Source organism: Zalophus californianus, chromosome 3 (assembly GCF_009762305.2).
Source record: "Zalophus californianus isolate mZalCal1 chromosome 3, mZalCal1.pri.v2, whole genome shotgun sequence".
Classification (NCBI taxonomy): Eukaryota; Metazoa; Chordata; class Mammalia; order Carnivora; family Otariidae; genus Zalophus; species Zalophus californianus.
The window spans coordinates 192,623,238-192,644,582 of NC_045597.1; the positions used below are offsets into that span (position 1 = coordinate 192,623,238).

General features: G+C 47.8%; 1 long non-coding RNA gene across 1 annotated transcript; it reads right to left on the minus strand.

Annotated features, from left to right (window-relative positions):
* Positions 1 to 1,540: 1,540 nt before the first annotated feature.
* Positions 1,541 to 13,250, minus strand: LOC113919402. The gene is made up of 3 exons (XR_003518986.1): positions 13,100 to 13,250; positions 2,819 to 2,946; positions 1,541 to 1,623 (listed from the first exon to the last, which is right to left on the minus strand). It is a non-coding gene; the product is annotated as an uncharacterized LOC113919402 (long non-coding RNA).
* Positions 13,251 to 21,345: the final 8,095 nt, after the last annotated feature.

The following is a 21,345-nucleotide window of genomic DNA, read 5'->3' on the forward strand; positions in this document are numbered from 1 at the left end:
AGGCCGTCCCTGCTCCAGAGGTTCCCACCAGATCCCTGAACCCTCCCGTCTGTCATTGGCTCCCCGACACACTTAGGACACGGGTCTGCCAGAAGTCAACAGGGCTGAGCAGACAACAAAGGGAAGAACCAGAAAACACAAAAAAGTGGCATAACACAAACTGTAGAAAATTATTAGTCAAATTTATTACAAGAATGTAAATAGACGAAAATTCTCCTTTAAATGTATATTGAGTTAAATAACTAAATTCAACCATATGTGTATAGTTATACAGATACTTATAATAGACACAACTAGTCATGATATTTTATCTTTTTTAAGCATTGCTGCCTCTGGCTTGCTGATATTTTTTTTTTAGTAAGTTTCTTCTATCATGTTCCTCAACGCAGATCTGGCAAACTCTGATTTTCATTTCTCTTACTGTCCCTGTGTGAATTTTAATGTCAAAGTTATATTGGCCTCCTACAATAAAAAATAGATAAAGTTGACTGGTAGAAAAAATGCTATTTTTCAGAGAATACTAAAGAAGAAGCATTTCATGACTAAAATTATTTATATCAGTTGTCTATATAATACATATATTATTGTTACACTCTTGCATAATCGTGTTCCTTTTTATATTCCTATTATTTGTTTTTCTCTCTTATCTAGCCAGAGATTTATGTTTATTTCACAATTCTGCTTTTACTTGTCCTTTCTCTTGTTTTTATCTTCTCTTCACTTTTGTGAAGAGACCTTTGTATTGCATATGGTTTATGGTCTTCTCTTTATGTTATTTGAATTTATTCTATTTAAAAAATCTGCCTTTGGTTGGACACTTAGTTTATTGATTTTCAATCTGTTGTTTCTATAAATGTCCAACAGAGAACCACATCAGCTGTATCCCAGCTAATGGCATTTTCATTATTGCTTAATTCTAAGTGTAGAAGCTCCCAGTTTGATTTATGCTTTGACGTGAGTGTTTTTTTTTTTTTTAATTCCAGTGTAGTTAACATACAGCATTACATTAGTTTCAGGTGTACAATGTAGGGGTTCAGCTATTCTGTACATGGCTCAGTGCTCCTCAGGGTGAGTGTTCTCTCAATCTCCTTCACCTACTTCATGACATGAGTTTTTAAAGAATTTTCTATATGTATGGGCTATAAAGAACATATCTTTCTCACTTAATTTCACTGTGTTCCAGTAATATGGGCTGCATAATAATAGTCCTTCAAGTTTGCTGAAGCTTGCTTAGAGGGTCTTTAAAATTATTTTTTCTTTGTAGAAGTTGAATGTACACTTATTTTAGAACAAATGCATTCTTTAATTGCTGTAGGCTGACTTCTATAGATGTCCATGAATTAAGCTTGTTAATTATGTTCTGATCTATGTTTTGATAGATTTTTTCCCCTGCTTGGCCTATTCACTGAAATGGTTATATTACTCCCACAGTAAGTGTGGATTTGTCAAAATTTGTTTCGTATTTTGAAGCCATTCATGTCAGGTTGATATAAACATACAATAGTTACTTTCTGGTCACTCAGACGTTTTATCATGCTGTGGTACTCATCTCTAACCATAAAAGGAATTTCCTGGCTTCTTTCTTCCAGTTGAGAGGTGGAGATGGCAGAGTGAGGAGAGCGTCTGTGGACAGAGAGACATAAGTGGATTAGAAATGTTGGAGTAAGGGGTCAGAACTTGTAGTTTCAGTTGAGGAGAAATTAAGTCCACTCCAAGACGTGAGCTCATTGCTGCCACGGTCACACAGGAGACGATACACTGAACTACGCGCATCATGGAGGTATAACCGCATGGGGGCTGGTAGGGCGGATTCTAGCTGTCCTGGGGGCCACAGATAGACTCTGTGGGCTCAGAGTGGGCAGTGAAGGCTATGGTTGGCTGGTTCGTGAGCAGTTACTGAGGGCTGAACAAAGAAGCGTTGAAAGCCATGGGCCTGGGAAGGCGGCAGGCAGGGGCACGGGAGGCGGCCTGTGGGCAGGGGTCCGGGCTTCCAAGTTCATGCTGCTGGAAAGAAAGCTGCCCAGGACTCCTCCAGGGAGGCGGGTGGGACCTGAGACTGGGTCCTGGGGAGTGGGGCACATTGACTCGAGGCTTTGCTATCTGTGAGAAGTGGGTTGGTGGCAAAAGAGGGGCTGAGAATAACTGTTTGACAACGTGGACGTCAAGAGACCACCTCCCCCCTCCCCCCTGCCCCCTCCCCCCAATGAGAACAGAGGCCATTTGCTCAGACTTGCTGCAGCGAGGGAGGCAGCCACCATTCCCTGCGCTTGGCAGAGACTCATGGGCAGGCAGGGGAGTGGGGACGAAGGGAGGGCCTCAGGAGTGCCCTGATGCGAGGTGTTGATGTGGGGAAGTTGGAGGCAGGCTCGCTCCAGGTGGAGATCCCATGTGACGGGGCATGCATTTTTGACTTTCGCTGGCCTGGCCGGGACTGATTTGGAAGTGGGGGCAAACCGAGGGATGCGGTGGGTCATTGCCCCATCCTGGCCGTTCTGGGCCGGTTCCTGCAGAGGTGTGGCTTGGCTTCCCAAGCCGGTCATTGCAGGGCTGTGGGTCAGAGTTCTGTTGTCACACATGATCTGGCCGTAGTTCACTTGTGCATTCAGTCTCTCCATAAAATTTTTTTCTGACAGGTAAAATATGGCTCATTGCAAGACTTTTTCGCCATTTTGATCTTTCTGTAATTTAGATACAGAGTGATCGGTAGGAAGGAGTGATGACTGACAACTCCTTTGTTTCATGTACCCTACAATCCTGGGAGATGAGGTAGGGCAAAGGTTCCCGTCCCCACTGAAATGCAGAGAGGCAAGCGAAGTACCCGATTTGGCAGAGGCAGGTCCGGAGAAGCTTACGACAGGGTTGTCTCTCTCTTTCACACTCTGGGCTTTCTCTTGTGCTCTTCCCTGGATACCTGGGGAACAAAGCCTTGCCTCAACACCAACAGACCTGTAAAGGAACAGCAGATTCAGGATGGCAAGTCCATGATGAAGGAAACCTTCGTTCAGAGAGCTTTGCTCATGCAGTTTGCACCACATAGCTGGGGTTGTGCCATGCTATTCCCGAATGTGCCACAGTCCACACTGTGGACATCTAGAGGCAAAGCTTTAGAAAAAGGGTGCTCAGGATTATTTCACAAAGTGGTCATGAGAGAGAAATAGATTCCTATATCCAAGACCTTCACTTTTATTGATGTATTTGTAGATGCTTCTTAGCTTTGTAGAATATCTATAATAAATACTCAAGAGCTCACTCATTCTTGACCCTTTATGTGAATGTCCTTAGAGTTGGCATCTCTATAATACTATGACACTTCACAACAGTATACCTTTATCATTTTCATAAGTGTCACAGTGATTATAACAACACAAGACAGCATGCCTGGGCAAAATGTTAAAAGGTCAGTACGTTGTTTAAGTGCTTGATCAACATTTGTAGAATTCCAAAATAGATCCATTGCTGCCACAATGTTTCAGTGAACTTTTTTGGCATCATATAAATCAGGGGCTGGCAAACTCTGACCTGCAGGCCAAATCTGGCCCTCTGCCACTTTTTGTAAATAAAGTTTTTTTTTTTTTTTAATTTTTTTATTGTTATGTTAATCACCATATATTACATCATTAGTTTTTGGTGCAGTGTTCCATGATTCATTGTTTGTTCATAACACCCAGTGCTCCATGCAGAACGTGCCCTCTTTAATACCCATCACCAGGCTAACCCATCCCCCTACCCCCCTCCCCTCTAGAACCCTGTTTGTTTTTCAGAGTCCATCATCTCTCATGGTTCGTCTCCCCCTCTGACATACTCCCCTTTTCTTCCTCTCCTGTTATCTTCTTCTTTTTCTTTTTTCTTAAAATATGTTGCGTTATTTGTTTCAGAAGTACAGAACTGTGATTCAACAGTCTTGCACAATTCACAGTGCTCACCGTAGCACATACCCTTGCCAAAGTCTATCACCCAGCCACCCCATCCCTCCCACCCCCAACCACTCCAGTAACACTCAGTTTCTTTCCTGAGATTAAGAATTCCTCATATCAGTGAGGTCATGTGATACATGTCTTTCTCTGATTGACTTATTTCACTCAGCATAACACCCTCCAGTTCCATCCACGTCGTTGCAAATGGCAAGATCTCATTCCTTTTGATGGCTGCATAATATTCCATTGTGTATATATACCACCTCTTCTTCATTCATCTGTCGATGGGCATCTTGGCTCTTTCTACAGTTTGGCTATGGTGGACATTGCTGCTATAAACATTGGGGTACACGTACCCCTTCGGGTCCCTACATTTGTATCTTTGTGGTAAATACCCAGTAGTGCAATTGCTGGATTGAACGGTAGCTCTAATTTCAACTGTTTGAGGAACCTCCATACTGTTTTCCAGAGGGGTTGCACCAGCTTGCATTCCCACCAACAGTGTAGGAGGGTTCCCCTTTCTCCACATCCCCGCCAACATCTGTCGTTCCCTGACTTGTTAATTTTAGCCATTCTGACGGGTGTGAGGTGGTATCTCATTGAGGTTTTGATTTGGATTTCCCTGATGCCGAGCGATGTTGAGCACTTTATCATGTGCCTGTTGGCCATTTGGATGTCTTCTTTGGAGAAATGTCTGTTCATGTCTTCTGCCCATTTCTTGATTGGATTATTTGTTCTTTGGGTGTTGAGTTTGAGAAGTTCTTTATAGATTTTGGATACTAGCCCTTTATCTGATATGTCATTTGCAAATATTTTCTCCCATTCTGTCGGTTGTCTTTTGGTTTTGTGGACTGTTTCTTTTGCTGTGCAAAAGCTTTTTATCTTGATGAAATCCCAATAGTTCATTTTTGCCCTGGCTTCCCGTGCCTTTGGCGATGTTTCTAGGAAGAAGTTGCTGCGGCTAAGGTCAAAAAGGTTGCTACCTGTGTTCTCCTTTAGGATTTTGATGGACTCCTGTCTCACGTTTAGGTCTTTCAACCATTTGGAGTCTATTTTTGTGTGTGGTGTAAGGAAATGGTCCAGTTTCATTCTTCTGCATGTGGCTGTCCAATTTTCCCAACACCATTTGTTGAAGAGACTGTCTCTTTTCCATTGGACATTCTTTCCTGCTTTGTCAAAGATAAGTTGACCATAGAGTTGAGGGTCCATTTCTGGGCTCTCGATTCTGTTCCATTGATCGATGTGTCTGTTTTTGTGCCAGTACCATACTGTCTTGATGATGACAGCTTTGTAATAGAGCTGGAAGTCCGGAATTGTGATGCCGCCAGCTTTGCTTTTCTTTTTCAGTATTCCTCTGGCTATTCGGGGTCTCTTCTGGTTCCATACAAATTTTAGGATTATTTGTTCCATTTCTTTGAAAAAAGTGGATGGTATTTTGATGGGGATTGCATTGAATGTGTAGATTGCTCTAGGTAGCATTGACATCTTCACAATGTTGATTCTCCCAATCCATGAGCATGGAACGTTTTTCCATTTCTTTGTGTCTTCTTCAATTTCTTTCATGAGTATTTTATAGTTTTCTGAGTACAGATCCTTTGCCTCTTTGGTTAGATTTATTCCTAGGTATCTAATGGTTTTGGGTGCAATTGTAAATGGGATCGACTCCTTGATTTGTCTCTCTTCTGTCTTGTTGTTGGTGTATAGGAATGCCACTGATTTCTGAGCATTGATTTTATATCCTGCTACTTTACTGAATTCCTGTATGAGTTCTAGCAGTTTTGGGGTGGAGTCTTTTGGGTTTTCCACATACAGTATCATATCATCTGCAAAGAGTGAGAGTTTGACTTCTTCTTTGCCGATTTGGATGCCTTTGATTTCTTTTTGTTGTCTGATTGCTGTGGCTAGGACTTCTAATACTATGTTGAATAGCAGTGGTGAGAGTGGACATCCCTGCCGCGTTCCTGACCTTAGGGGAAAAGCTCTCAGCCTTTCCCCATTGAGAATGATATTCGCTGTAGGTTTTTCATAGATGGCTTTTATGATATTGAGGTATGTACCCTCTATCCCTATACTCTGAAGAGTTTTGATCAAGAAAGGATGCTGTACTTTGTCAAATGCTTTTTCTGCATCTATTGAGAGGATCATATGATTCTTGTTCTTTCTTTTGTTAATGTATTGTATCACGTTGATTGATTTGCGGATGTTGAACCAGCCTTGCAGCCCAGGGATAAATCCCACTTGGTCGTGGTGAATAATCCTTTTAATGGACTGTTGGATCCTATTGGCTAGTATTTTGGTGAGAATTTTTGCATCCATGTTCATCAAGGATATTGGTCTGTAATTCTCTTTTTTGATGGGGTCTTTGTCTGGTTTTGGGATCAAGGTAATGCTGGCCTCATAAAATGAGTTTGGAAGTTTCCCTTCCGTTTCTATTTTTTGGAACAGTTTCAGGAGAATAGGTATTAATTCTTCTTGAAATGTCTGATAGAATTCCCCTGGGAAGCCATCTGGCCCTGGGCTTTTGTTTCTCGGGAGATTTTTGATGACTGTTTCAATTTCCTTAGTGGTTATAGGTCTGTTCAGGTTTTCTATTTCTTCCTGGTTCAATTTTGGTAGTTGATACATCTCTAGGAATGCACCCATTTCTTCCAGGTTATCTAATTTGCTGGCATAGAGTTGCTCATAATATGTTCTTATAATTGTTTGTATTTCTTTGGTGTTGGTTGTGATCTCTCCTCTTTCATTCATGATTTTGTTGATTTGGGTCATTTCTCTTTTCTTTTTGATCAGTCTGGCCAGGGGTTTATCAATCTTGTTAATTCTTTCAAAGAACCAGCTCCTAGTTTCGTTGATCTGTTCTACTGTTCTTTTGGTTTCTAGTTCATTGATTTCTGCTCTGATCTTTATGATTTCTCTTCTCCTGCTGGGTTTAGGCTTTATTTGCTGTTCTTTCTCCAGCTCCTTTAGGTGTAGGGTTAGGTTGTGTATTTGAGACCTTTCTTGTTTCTTGAGAAAGGCTTGTATTGCTATATACTTTCCTCTCAGGACTGCCTTTGCTGTATCCCAAAGATTTTGAACGGTTGTGTTTTCATTTTCATTGGTTTCCATGAATTTTTTTAATTCTTCTTTAATTTCTTGGTTGACCCATTCATTCTTTAGTAGGATGCTCTTTAGCCTCCATGTATTTGAGTTCTTTCCGACTTTCCTCTTGTGGTTGAGTTCTAGTTTCAAAGCATTGTGGTCTGAAAAAATGCAGGGAATGATCCCAATCTTTTGGTACCGATTGAGACCTGATTTGTGACCTAGGATGTGATCAATTCTGGAGAATGTTCCATGGGCACTAGAGAAGAATGTGTATTCCGTTGCTTTGGGATGGAATGTTCTGAATATGTCTGTGAAGTCCATTTGGTCCAGTGTGTCATTTAAAGTCTTTATTTCCTTGTTGATCTTTTGCTTAGATGATCTGTCCATTTCAGTCAGGGGGGTGTTAAAGTCCCCCACTATTATTGTATTGTTGTCAATGTGTTTCTTTGCTTTTGTTATTAATTGCCTTATATAATTGGCTGCTCCCATGTTCGGGGCATAGATATTTACAATTGTTAGATCTTCTTGTTGGATAGACCCTTTAAGTAGGATATAGTGTCCTTCCTCATCTCTTATTACAGTCTTTGTTTTAAAATCTAGTTTGTCTGATATAAGGATGGCCACCCCAGCTTTCTTTTGGTGTCCATTAACATGGTAAATGGTTTTCCACCCCCTCACTTTCAATCTGGGGGTGTCTTTGGGTCTAAAATGAGTCTCTTGCAGACAGCATATCGATGGGTCTTGTTTTTTAATCCAATCTGATAGCCTGTGTCTTTTGATTGGGGCATTTAGCCCATTTACATTCAGGGTAATTATTGAAAGGTATGAATTTAGTGCCATTGTATTACCTGTAAGGTGACTGTTAACTGTCTGTTGTCTGTGTTCGTTTCTGCTCTTTGCTGCTTTTAGGTTCTCTCTTTGCTTAGAGGACCCCTCTCAATATTTCTTGGAGGGCTGGTTTCGTGTTTGCAAATTCCTTTAGTTTTTGTTTGTTCTGGAAGCTTTTTATCTCTCCTTCTATTTTCAATGATAGTCTAGCTGGATATAGTATTCTTGGCTGCATATTTTTCTCGTTTAGTGCTCTGAAGATATCTTGCCAGTCCTTTCTGGCCTGCCAGGTCTCTGTGGATAGGTCTGTTGCCAATCTAATGTTTCTACCCTTGTAGGTTACATATCTCTTCTCCCGAGCTGCTTTCAGGATTTTCTCTTTGTCTCTGAGACTCGTAAGTTTTACTATTAGATGTCGGGGTGTTGACCTATTATTACTGATTTTGGGAGGGGTTCTCTGTGCCTCCTGGATTTTAATGCCTGTTTCCTTCCTCACATTAGGGAAGTTCTCTGCTATAATTTGCTCCAATATACCTTCTGCCCCTCTCTCTCTCTCTTCTTCTTCTGGGATCCCAATTATTCTAATGTTGTTTCGTCTTATCATATCACTTATCTCTCGAATTCTGCCCTCGTGATCCTGTAGTTGTTTCTCTCTCTTTTTCTCAGCCTCTTTATTTTCCATCATTTGGTCTTCTATATCGCTGATTCTCTCTTCTGCCTCATTTATCCTAGCATTTAGTGCCCCCATTTTTGATTGCACCTCATCAATAGCCTTTTTGATTTCGATTTGGTTAGATTTTAGTTCTTTTATTTCTCCAGAAAGGGTTTCTCTAATAACTTCCACGCTTTTTTCAAGCCCAGCTAGTATCTTTAAAGTCATGATTCTGAACTCTAGGTCCGACATCGTACTAATGTCCGTATTGAGTAGGTCCCTGGCTGACGGTACTACCTCTTGTTCTTTTTGCTGAGGTGATTTCTTTCGTCTTGTCATTTTGTCCAGAGGAGAATAGATGAATGAGAGAACAAAATGCTAACAGGTTTACAACGTCCCCAGCAAATATACTGTATACAAATCAGAAAAGACCTGAAACCAGGGGAAAAGAAAGGGAAAGAAAGAAAAAAGAAAGAGAAAAAGAAAAAAAAAAGATAAAAACAAAAACAAAACAATACAAAAAAGGCAGAATATGATCAAATATGATCAGGCTAGTGCATAGATCAGTGCCACACACTAGATTTTGGGCGTATTTTGGTCTGTTAGAAAAAAGTGCCTCCTAAAATTTTAAAGGAAGAAAGACATATATGTACAAAATAAGGGTTGATACGATGAAGGGATGGAAGATGACTGTAAAGATGAAAATTATAAAAGATTTTATAAAAGGACTTGGTAAGATAAGTTGTTTGAAAAAAGATAGAAGATTTAAGAAAAGAAAAAAAAAAGGAAAAAGGGAGAGAATGTGATCAGGCAGGAGACTAGAACAAAGCCATACACTAGTGATTTAGGGTATATTTTGATCTGTTAGAAGAAACTGTACCTCAAAATTTTAAAGAGAGAACAACTTATATATATATATGCCAAAAATAAGGGTAACTACTATGAAGGGATAAAATATGACTCTAAAAATGAAAAATAAAAAATGATTTTTTTTAAAGTAATTTATAAGATGTTGGTTGAGAAAGGGAAAAAGAAAAATAAAAAACAGTCAACAAAAATTAACTTTGATGAAACAATGAATCATGGTAAAAAAAAAAAAAAAAAAGCCATGAATCTATGTGCAGTATTCCCCTAGCGCTGGAGTTCTCCTATTCTCCTTGATCGATCAACTTGGTCTTGGCTTGCGGGCTGTTTGTGTTGATCTTCTGGGGGAGGGGCCTGTTGCTGTGGTTTCCAAATGTCTTTGCCGGAGGCGGAATTGCCCCGCCCTTGTCGGTCCGGGCTAAGGAAGCTGCTCCGGTTTGCTCTCAGCAGCTTTTGTTCCCTGCAAGCTCTCGGTACAGCTTTGGAGGACCAGGGCAGAAATGGTGGCCTCCCAGTCTCCACTCGGAGGAGCTGAGAACTCGGGGCCCCGCTCCTCAGTGCGCCCCCAGAGAAAAGCAGTCCCTCCCGTGTCCCCGGTCTCCAGCCGCACTCTGTGCTCACCCGGCCTGTGACTGAGCGTTTCTATCTCTGGCACCCGACCCCGCGCGGAGTCTCCAAACCCAGCAGATCCCTGCAGTGCGTTCCCGCACCGCTCCTCCCCGGGAAGGAAGGGGAGTCTCCCCGGATCTGCTGCTTGTGGGGTCCCTGCTGGGGGAGCCGTGCCCCGACTGGGCCGCAGATCACAGTTTATGGCAACTCCGAGCTGAGAGCCCGTGACTCTGCTCCGTCTCTGCAGCCGGCTTCCCTGCTCTGAAACCTGGGAGCTCTGGCGCACTCAGGCACCCCCGGTTTCTCTGTGACCCCAAGGGTCCTGAGTCCACACTGTCCCGGGAGGATTCCACCCCCCGCTTAGCCACTGCAGCGACGTCCCTCCGCCGAGCCAACTTCTAAAAGGTCCGATTTTGTGCTCCGCGGCTCTAGCACTTGCCAGAAGCGGCCGGCGGAGGCCCCTCCCCCGCCGTCTATCCTCCCGAATATCGCCTCGGATTCACTTCTCCGCACGCCCTACCTTCCAGTAAGTGGTCACTTCTCTGTTCAGAGAGTTGTTGCTACTCTCCTGTTCGATCTCCTGTTGAGTTCGTAGGTGTTCAGAATGGTTTGATCCCTATTCAGCTGAATTCCTGAGACCAGACGAAATCTAGGTCTCCTACTCCTCCGCCACCTTGCTCCGCCCCCCTAAATAAAGTTTTATTAGCACACAGCCAAGCCCATTTGCTTACACATTGCCACTGGCTGCTATCATGCTAGAAGGGCCGAGGTGAGCAGTTGTAGCAGAGACCAGGTGGTCTTCAAAGCCCGAATTATTTATTGTCTGCCTCTGGACAGAAAAGGCTCTCACCTCAGCTCTATGCCCAGTATGAAACGCTAGTCGTCTTTTTTTTTTTTTTTTTTAAGATTTTAGTTATTTATTCATGAGAGACAGAGGAGGAGAGAGCGAGAGAAGCAGAGGGAGAAGCAGGCTCCCAAGGAGCAGGGAGCCCGATGCGGGACTCGATCCCAGGACCCTGGGATCATGACCTGAGCCGAAGGCAGACGCTTAACCATCTGAGCCACCCAGGCGCCCAACGCTAGTCGTCTTTAGCTCAGAGCCATACAGCTGGGGATGAAGAATTTTAAACAATGTAGTGACCAAGGATGGCAAGAATGAAAATCCTCTGTATTACAGCAGAACAAAACCCAAACAAAGAACTCTGCTTTGCTCCTGAATTCCCATGCTGTTGTTTATCATTGAGCTGTGTTTTTCCACTGACAGATGATGATGATTAAAAAAATAGAGTTTTGAGGAGATGATTTTCCATAAACACTCTGCCTTCATAGAACAGAGTCATCTTGAGCAACAGAAGACATATTGGAGACATTTTTTAAAAAGATTTTATTTGTTTATTTATTTGACAGAGATTGAGAGAGAGAGAGAGAGAGCACACAGCAGGGAGGAGGAGTAGAGGGAGAGAGAGAGAAGCAGGCTGTCTGTTGAGCAGGGAGCCCGATGCGGGACTCGATCCCAGGACCCCGGGATCATGACCTGAGCTGAAGGCAGATGCTTAACTGACTGAGCCACCCAGGTGCCCCTATTGGAGACATTTTTAAATCTGCATTTTGTGATCCAATTCCCATGTGGATTGAAGACCATGTTCACATGCTCTCTGGAGTTGAGAACTAGATCTGGAGTCTGAGGACCCAGTGGTGGAACCAACCCCTGGCACTGGGGATGAGTGTCCCCTGTGTCCTCCGTGTCCTATCTGTAAAATAGACCCATCTGGGAAGTGCATCTCTGACATCCCTCCGGTTCTACTCTGTGATTCCAATCTAATGGAAAGATTGGCCCCAGTCTGACTCTACCCCATGAGAATGTGATAGTGTGACATTAAAATAATAAGGAATTTCCAAATACAAAACTCCCCTGTTGAATATACGTTGCACCTAAGGTCTGAAAAACTAGTTATTTAGCTTAACTAGTTGAGTGAGTAGCTGTAGTCAACATTTGGGCTGAGCTGCTCAAGCTTTTCTGGACACAGACTCCCCATGGGGCCAGAAAGGAGGAGGGAGTTCGGATCACAGAGCTATCACGGGGAGTTCACTTGGACCCCATGAACAGCGCTGCACGTGGGCCATGGCTCTCAGACCTGTGACACACAATATATCAGAATCTGTTTTGTATTTAGGAAAAAAACTCCCAGTGAATACAAGGCTTATTTATAACACACTCATTGCAGATGATTTCAATTGTGTAGTTTTTAAATGTCTGCAAATCATAACACCTTCCCAGCCTCCGGCACGGTTCTGCTCCGAATGGTGTGTCCATTATTGTCACCTCACGAGTGTGTGACCTTGTACTAATTTCACAGTCCATGGACACAGAGGGGCAGAGATGAGGTGACTCAGCTCAATGTGTGCCCAACACAGCACCGAGATTCTGTTCCTTAGGTGTAAGCAGAATGCAGTTCATGCAGGGCCTTGCTGGTAACTCCCTGCGCCGAGACAAAACGGCCCTGGTGCCCTGTGTGGGGGCGCATGGAGAGGGCTCAATAATGTAAGGATTTCCAGTGTTTGGCCCGTGTCTGGATCTTAGATCAGCTCCGGTATCCTATGGCAGTGGAAACGCTGTCTGAAAACTGTCAAAGAATAGCAATAGATCCACTCGCATCTAGATATTTGTGTTTATTCTGATGGCGATCTAGCCTGTGTGCTCAAAGAGCTGTGGAAACGTGGGATGTTACAGCTGTGGGAGGATTGTAGAAGTCAGCATTTGGAGTAGGGGACTGAAAGCCAGAGGACTGATGGCCACACAAGGAGTTAATGGCAGGCTGGTCTTTCCTTTTTTTCTTATTTTTCATCGACAGTCATAGAAAGAGCAAAATGTCCTTATCTATGTCCCTCAGAACACTCATGGAAAGGTGAGATATTTGGCAACGTAAGCGCAGCCCAGATGGCATGGTCCAGCCAGAGGCCCCTTATCTGGTGCAGACCGGAGCCTTGGGCAGAGCGAGGTGCTCTCGCTCACCCAAACCTGCAAACCTGTGGCAAGAGTCCCTCAGACTGAGTAACGAGGGTGAAGTGGGGAAGCCTGGGATGTTCACTGAGGAGAATGCCAATCACCCTCGGTGGCTGATGACCAGGGAAGGAAACGGTAACTCACCACCTTTAAGTAGACATAGCAGCAGAACTCCTGTAGGTGCAGCAGGGAGTGGGGACCATGGTGTAAGGCATGGAGTGACTCTTTCCCGGGACATTGCAGTTCCAGCTCCTGGCCAGGTCTAGGAAGCGATAGGAGATTCTGGGAGGCAGCTTTGCTTGGTACTCTCTGGAACTGGCATAAATAGAACACAGAATTTCCTAAACTTTGTTCCACTGACCAAATTGTCTCCTGGGATCCATCAATGGATCGCTTCCCCCACACCGTGACTCACACACAAAGCATCCTGGTGGTCACACAAGTCAGAAAACACTGCACTCTATTTCCCTCCTGGAGATTTACTATGTTTATTAAACATAGTAAAGGCTCTGAGAAGTCCTGCAGGGAAAAGAACAGTGTTTCACTTTGGGTTAAACAAGGTCTCTCATACTTTTTTTTTTTTTTTAATAATACCATTATGAGCATCTGGTTTTCTGAAGAGTTCAGTTTGGGAAGCACTGTTGGAATGGAATCCATACTTTTATATCCTAAAAATAATCCCCTCCCCCAAAGAATCTCATCTCTTTGCTAGGTGGCCTTAGGTCCCATCATGTGATAAGCTGGAGGTACTTGGTATTTAAAAATTTTTAAATTTGTTCAATATTTTACTTCAAATAATTGTAATCCTTACCTTTTTTTACGCTCTTCATTTATTTGTTGAAAAAAATAAAAAATGCCCTTGCTATTTCGCAGGGAAGCACACAATATTGATTTCGTTGCCTAATGGTATAAACTCATGTGTGAATTTATCAGAAACTAGCACCCGGATGACAACAGTTCTGAGTCACTTAGAATCTGTGTTTAGGAAGGTTCTCGAGAGGGGGTTCTGGGTACCCCTGCGGGCATGTGGAGGCCCTTTCTTAGGCAGACACTTTAAGCCTCCTTCACATGCCATGAGCTCAGAAAGGAACTGATTCTGGTCTGGGCTCCTTCCATGGTGAAGTCCGTGAATGCTGAGCAGTGGCTGCAGGGGCAGAAGGGGGTCATTGGACAGACCCAGCGCTTGAAGGGGCTCTACAGTCACGGAGACATTGATGTGGCACGGGGGTCGGGAGAGCTCAGTCCCCACTGCCCCCCACCCCGCTGCCCCAACATCTCCACAGGAGCCGGCATGCACCTGATTGAATTAACGTACAAGGTCCCAGCACCTCGCTGTGGTCATGAACGTAACCTTTAAAGCCAGACAGACCTGGTGTCAATGAGAATTGCCCACAGTGAGATCTGGGTGAGGTTATGAAACCCCTCAGGTCTCTGTCCCTGCCGTTCCTGTGCCAGTGACAGGGTGACAGTAATTCCGGCCTTGTAGCTCCCTGGAGAACCAAGTGACAACATGCCACGGAGCGGTGCAGATCGGGGATGACGTATGTGGCATCTGCTCATGCTGGTGCCTCCAGGAGGCGTGTCCCCAGAACATCCACACCCCACTCCTACCAGGACCCCCCCTCTTTAGCACCCCCCACCCCGGCTCTGCAGCTCATTCCCTCCGGCTGCTCAGTTCATCTATTGAATATGGGCCCAGAGCCCAGAGGAAACGCTGGGTGTCTCAGCGTGGGTCAGTGCCTCCTCTTCCCGGGGCGGGGGGCTCCTACGGGATCTGATTAGGCTGCCGCGGAACATTACTCAGGGACAGGTGTGAGGGAGACGCAGCAGAGCTGAGGGCACATCGACGGTTTGAAGCTGGTTGGAGCCGGGAGACTCACGCTGTCCTCCCGGGTCTGCCGCTGCTGGGCTGTGAGGCCAGGCCGAGGCCCATGAGCTCCCTAGGATGAACTTAAGAGCCGATCTCACCTTCAGCCAATTTCTAATTGTTTTCAAATTGCCCCTTTGGTGTGGACTTACGTGTCAGTAGGATGGATGGCTGCTGGTTTCGGAGCGCTGGTTTGGTTTCGGCCATAATGTCCGTCGTCAACACAACAGTTGTGCCAAGTGGGGGCTCTCCCACCCTGAGGCTGAGGGTGGAGCGAGCCCAGGACCCCACCTATGAGCAGCAGGGCCAGGGGGTCACCCCGGCTGGTGGGGCACTCCGGCCCACGCTGAACCGCTGCCTGCTGCAGGGGTCCCAGCCCTAAAGCACGGGACAGCGTCATACTTACACCCGGACACCGTCATACTTACACGTTGGTGCTCTTCTGGAGAAATTGATAGTGCAGAGGCAGGAGCCCGAGCAGCGAGCTGGTCCACCCAAGCCTTGGGAGGAGTCGGCTGAGCTGGTCCTCAGAGAATGCTGCCCCCGAGAGCTGGATGGGCCCTTCCTGACACGGGGACAGACAGCGCAAAGTGAGCAACACGCGCGGGGCTTGGGGCGGGCACAGGGCACACATGGCCAGTGCGGGAGTGTGGTCTAGTTCTGAGGGGTGCTGGCCATCACTCAGGGACCCTATCCCCAGACCAGAGGCTTCCTACTTTATGCGGCTGAAAAACTTCTTAAATGGGATCTCATGTAGAAGCTTTTTAAAAAAAACTTGAAGTGAGGAGAGGGGGTCTGGGACGCCATCTGCTTAGGCCAATCCCTCACTCCCCTCACTAGATGTCTATGTGGGTGAGGTATGTGGTGTGTGTGTGTACGGTGTGTGGTGTGGTGTATTTGTGGTGTGGTGTGTGTGTGGTGCGGTGTGTGGTACATGTGGTGTGGTGTGTGATATGTGGTGTAGTGTATGTGTGTGGTATGTGTGTGGTGTATGTAGTGTGGTATGTGTGGTGTGTGTAGTGTCTGTGTGGTATGTGTAGTGCGTAGGGTGGTATGTGTGGTGTGTGTGTGTGTGGGGTGTGTAGGGTCTCCCCAGGCCTCCAGCCGTGGCCGTCCTGAGATGTGCTGAGGAGCCGTGGGCGCCCGTGACCGTGGATGTGAGAGAGTCTCTCCAAGTCTGCCTTGAGTCCTTCGGAGGAAAGCGCTGGGCCTCTGCAAGCTCCTCGGCTCGGTTCCGCTCCATCCAGCCCTGTGAGGGAGGTGCCGGCAGTGCTCAGCGGCCACACTGGGGCTTGTCCCCAGACCCGCTTTCTCCCCCTTGCCGACGTTGGGATGGCCGTTCCTGTCAGTACGAATTTCGTCTCCCTGCAGACACGCTTCACCGCCGTGCCACCCCACCTGCACTTTAGATATCGGCAAGGCTGAATCTCTTGTCCTCAGAAATCCAGTGCTCGCCTCACAGCCCAGAGAGTCGTCTGTGCCCTCTGGCTGTCACTTCTTATCTGGGGACAGGGGCCGGAGGAACTCAGCCTGTCCCATGTGGTTGCTTCCCATCGTGTCCCTCAGATCCATGTGCATCGAGTTGTCACCTCCCAGTCCGCAGTAAGTATCATTGAGTGAAAAACAAACACACCTCGCCCACACTCCTCATGGAATGATACTGAGGGTGAAAATCCTGCTGGGACGTTTTTACTCCGATGGTTCTGGAATCGGGGTCTTCAGCTCTGCCCTGGTCATCCAGCCGTGAGAAGTTGGGTGCCACAGGCACCTGGACTTCCGGTGAAGGCCACTGTGGTCACCTCCTCCGTGCTGTCCTCTCGTGGGTGAACGAGGCCACCGCAGTCCTGGGGGTGCCCCAGGCTCACATCCAGGGCGCCCCTCGCTCCTTCTCCTTCCTGGCCCCCTCTGTCCAATTAGCCACCCTCTGCCCCACCGCCACTGTCACACCTTAGTCTCAGTGTCCTGAGTCCTCCTGGTGTGGTTTGCAGAGCACTCCCTCCGGAGTAGACACCCGTCTCATCGTGCCTGGGACCGCTCACAGCTGAGGGATGGCTGTGACCTTCCAAACGCAGAGGGGTCCCGGAGACTCTGCTTTCTGGGGCCCACAGACGAACCCGAGGTCATCAGAGTTTGCATCACAGAGTTCTGCGTCCTGGAGATACCTCAGAAATGAGCGGGTGAGACCCGAAGAGAGAAGAGGCCTGCCCAAGGCCGCCTCTGCAAGGTGGGTGGTAGCACTTGACCTGTCTGCCGCGGCCCTGCGAAGGTGCTGGAAGCATTGCTTTCTCCCGTGGAACGTGGACAGGGCTTAGCGCTGATGGCTAGCCCTAGGGAGATAGTTCAGACAGGTGTCTGGTTTTGTATTGACCCCCTTTGGTAGAAGCGCCTTGAGCCTGAGGCGCCACACTCCGGTTGGCCGAGGGGTGCCGGCGTGGGGGGAGACCTCGTGTTGCGGGGACACAGGGCAGCGGGGCCCCATGGGGCTGTGATCCTGGGTGACCTGCTTCTTCCTCAGGGCCAGCGAGGACAACGTGACCTCTTGCGGGCTCGCTCGCTCTTGGACCTGTGTCCCTTCATGCCCGGCCGTGGAGGGGGGCCCGGGAGCTGCAGGTTGGTGAGCCCCCGATGCTGGACGCAGCACAGTGGCCTCCTATGGGTTGGGGCACGGGGTCTTTTTGCAACCGGGGTGACTGGGTGAATGGTATGTTTCCTAAACACAGTTTGCAAACGTGATGTGTGCCTGCTAGAAATTACCCCTTTCTTCCTCTTGCCTGCTCTCCCCCCACCGAAATGCTGACCTGGAAAGCATCAACGTTGCTCTCACATGAAGCATTTTTTCGGGCCTGACACGGAAAGCTCTGATGTAGAAATTGAAATTTCACACTCTGAAGGGCCCAAATGGCTCCAGAGGTCAGCAGGCGGCTTTCGCGTCCGCCCACTGGTGAGTCATGGGGAGAGATGCCGCCCCAAATTAGCATCAGCAGACACTCGTGCGTCAGAGGTTCTGTGCGCTAAAAAAGTTTGCCTGACATCTGTGTCCCCCCCAACCCCAGCACATACTCAACAATTTTAAGCCGAGGGGCACGTCCCACTCATCTGGTGAATACATCAGCTGAATGCAATCTGCTTCACAAACAGATGTGTGTGTGTGTTGGGGGGGGCACCGAACACTGGTTAGAAGTTGCCGGAAGGTTCTTTATGAGGTTCTTGTTTTGTGGGTTGGGGAGTGGAATGGCCAGAGAGTTTACTTTAATTGAAACACACCTAATTTGAGTGCTCGAGCTAGGTATCTAAAAAGATTTTTTCAAGTCCCCGTCCAAAAGAAGGGTTTCTGTTTTTCATCTGCTTACTTGGGCTTCTCGATCTGTTTTCCTGAAAAGACCAGCAAGAAGTAGAGAGGGACCGGCGGCTGACCCTGGCTGGCTTGAATGCTGGGACGGGGCGTGGGCTCGCAGAGCCCCCCATGTGATCGACCCTCTGGCTGCATGTGCGGAGCCAAGCTGCCACGTCCTGGTGGCATTGCCCTTTTGAGCCACAATCACTTGCTTATTCCTGTGTGTTCGTCCTTATTTTGTTTGGGCCCCAGGTCTAGACGTTGGCCATGAGCACTGCACACAGCAGCGGGCATGTGGGTGATGCAGAGGCAGCCACAGCTCAGACATCTGCTCCCCACGGAGGCTGCGAACCGCATTCCGGACTTTGCTTTATCGCTCAAATTCTTCATGTGTTAGCAACTTTCCCCCTCCTTCATGCAAACCTCAGATGTCTCGGAGGAATGTTTATTTTATTATAGGATCCCAAAGGAGATTGCTATTTCCTTTTAAAATTTTCCCTGTCTTGCACTGTTCCCCTGTAAAGCGTCTCCCTCTGGGCGCTCCCAGCTGAGGAGCCCGAGGTGGTTCTTCTCGGTATGGACAGAACCAGAGGAGGGGTGACTCCAATTCCAGAAGGTCTGAACCTGTTTACATCTTCAGGAAGCCAAGCACCAGGACCTCGAAGTGGCCATTTTCCACGGCAAGGAGGAACAAACTGGGGCAGATAATCCAAAGGATAGATGACGTCAGCTTGTCTCAGGTCGCCTGACCAAATTGCCCCCTGGTCAGGGTGCCTCTGAGGGGTGTGCGGTAGGACACCCTAGATCTCTCTCCCGGTCTCTGCTCCAGGGGGGTCTGTGAGACTTACAGGGCCTTTACTCTCTCTAGCTTCACTGTCCGGATCTGAATTAGGGGCTGGACTTGATAACTTGCCAGGTCCCTCCAGCTTTAATGTTACAATTCCGTGGTCTTTGGGAGCTTGCATTCCCAAACACCTCCGAACAAGGAAACAAACCAAAGCCTCACAGAGCCCCGGAGCAGGCCTGACTCAGGATGGCAGTGTGGTGGCAAACCATGGTCCCCGCCTCCTGGTGTTCCCGCTCTTGTGTGACCACCTCCACTTGAGTGTGAGGCCCACCTGCGGCTTGCTCCTAACCTCCAGGAGGTGATAGCAGAGTCGTGGGAGACACTCCCTTGCTGGCCTGGGAGAGGTGAGCTGCCGCTCTGTGAACCCGAGCGTGGACGGGGCCATGTGACAAAGAGCTGTGGTCAGCCTCTGGGCACGGAGCAGCCCCTGGCACCTCAGCCCTGAACCCCAAGGAGAGGAATCCTGCCAACTAAGATGGTAGTGTTTTGTCACTCAGCAAAACAACACCGATAAACTGGATGGCCTGGTCTCCTCCATGGTGGCCCTTGAGAAGTGACAGCTGGTTGGCCCGTGTCTGTGCAACAGACCCCCCACCCCCACCCCAAGGTTTCACGGTCAGGTTGGCTCCTACTATTCAGATCTAAGAGGACTTCATGTAAGCTCCTGCCAGGTTGTTGATGGAAGGTGGAAATGGAGTAGAAGATTGGCCATCCCAATGCTAACAGGGCACTTAGCCGGGGGCCCGACGATTGCATCGGCCAGGAGTGAGGACCAAGATGGATTGCTCACGGGGCTGGTGAAGAGAGCCCCAGAAGCAGGAGGAAATAGCAGGAGGTCTTGGGGGCAGTGGGGGACTGGAGAGCTCTTTCCAATCAGCTGCACGTCTGCAGCAGCCCAGGCGTGCCAGGCAGCTTGAGGGTCAGGAGCAGGGAAGGCAAGAGCGTCCCAGGGTAAAGACTCAGGCACTCGGGCAAGACGACGGAACTGCCTGGAGTCAGAAGGGACACTTGGTGGGCACACATGGTGTCTGGCCAACACAGTGGCTTTTATCCCAAGCTGGAGGACCCAGGGCCATTCATGCATCCCTGTCGAGAGTGGGAAGGGGCCTCTGGAGATAGAGGGGTGACCCGAGTCCTGCCGGTGAGAGCTGGTGTCCAGTGAGGGGAGAGGAAAATAAGTTCAACACATGCTTTGTCACAGTTGGAGTCTGAGGAGGGCTGGAAAAATGCTGACCAGCCCGGAGGTAGTTTGCCTCTGGCCCGCAACTATTTGCAAAGGCAGGTGCATGGGGAGTCTCTCCCCGGATGGACTGACGGACGCGGCAGTCTCCTGGGGAAGGTGCCTTTATGGGATGATCGGGAACTGCTTCCTGACAGCTGGGGTGCTTTTACCTTTATATGTAAATTGTTCAAATGCACAGACCAGCAGCACCTGCTTTGGGAGGACCCTGGCTTCCGAATTTTGCTGTGTCCTTGCAATCTCTGACCACCGGGGTTCTGGACGTGTCTGTCGCTGTGACTCGCGGACATGCGTCTTCTGTCCTTTGAGGCTGGCCTGGCCTGGCATTCTAGGAAAGGTAAAGCCTTCGGGGTCATCGTTTGTTTTCCCATGCAGCTTCTAAATACTGGATGTTGGTGAATATAAAGGAAATGGAAAGAAACAAAAATGATCTTTTTGGGTGCACTTTAGGATTCTCCAAGTCTTTTTCACGTATAACCTGGTGAGGCAGCGAGACCGGCATTTATCCTGGGAGACAAGAAACCAGACTGCGAGGTAGGAAGAGGCAAAACCCCGGCCGATCCGAATCCTGGTCTGTTAACTCTGTGCTGTGACCCCATGAGCCGCTTTAGCGGGGAAGCCACAGGGCACAGATGAAAATAGCCGTCCGATCGGCATTCTGCGTGGAAGGGGTGCAGAGATGTCATGCCCGACTTCAGGAATCTGCCCCCCGCCCCCGTGCCTTCTTCTTTGTCCTGACAACTGTCATTTGGACATGTAACAGCCGTGTTTGGATGTAAGTGGATGTGACTCTGGCCAGCGCTTGACTGATAGGCTAAATTATCTGCAGCTGGCCCTCCCTGAGTCGGTGCCTTTGAAGGTTTGCTGCCTGCAGAGCGAGGGCCTCCTGCAGGAGGGGAGCGCCCCCAGAACATCAGGGGACAGAGCCTTGGTGTGGAACTGGTGCTTGAAGATGGCACTCTTCATGGGGACTAGCCCGTGGGCTGTAGGCACGTGATAGATCGCATCGCTTGAGCAAAGGCCGATATCCCAGGAGTTTCTAACTCAGCTGGCTGAGATTTTTCCCTGGGCAGGATCTGAGTCCTGGCGCCTTTCCTGGGGG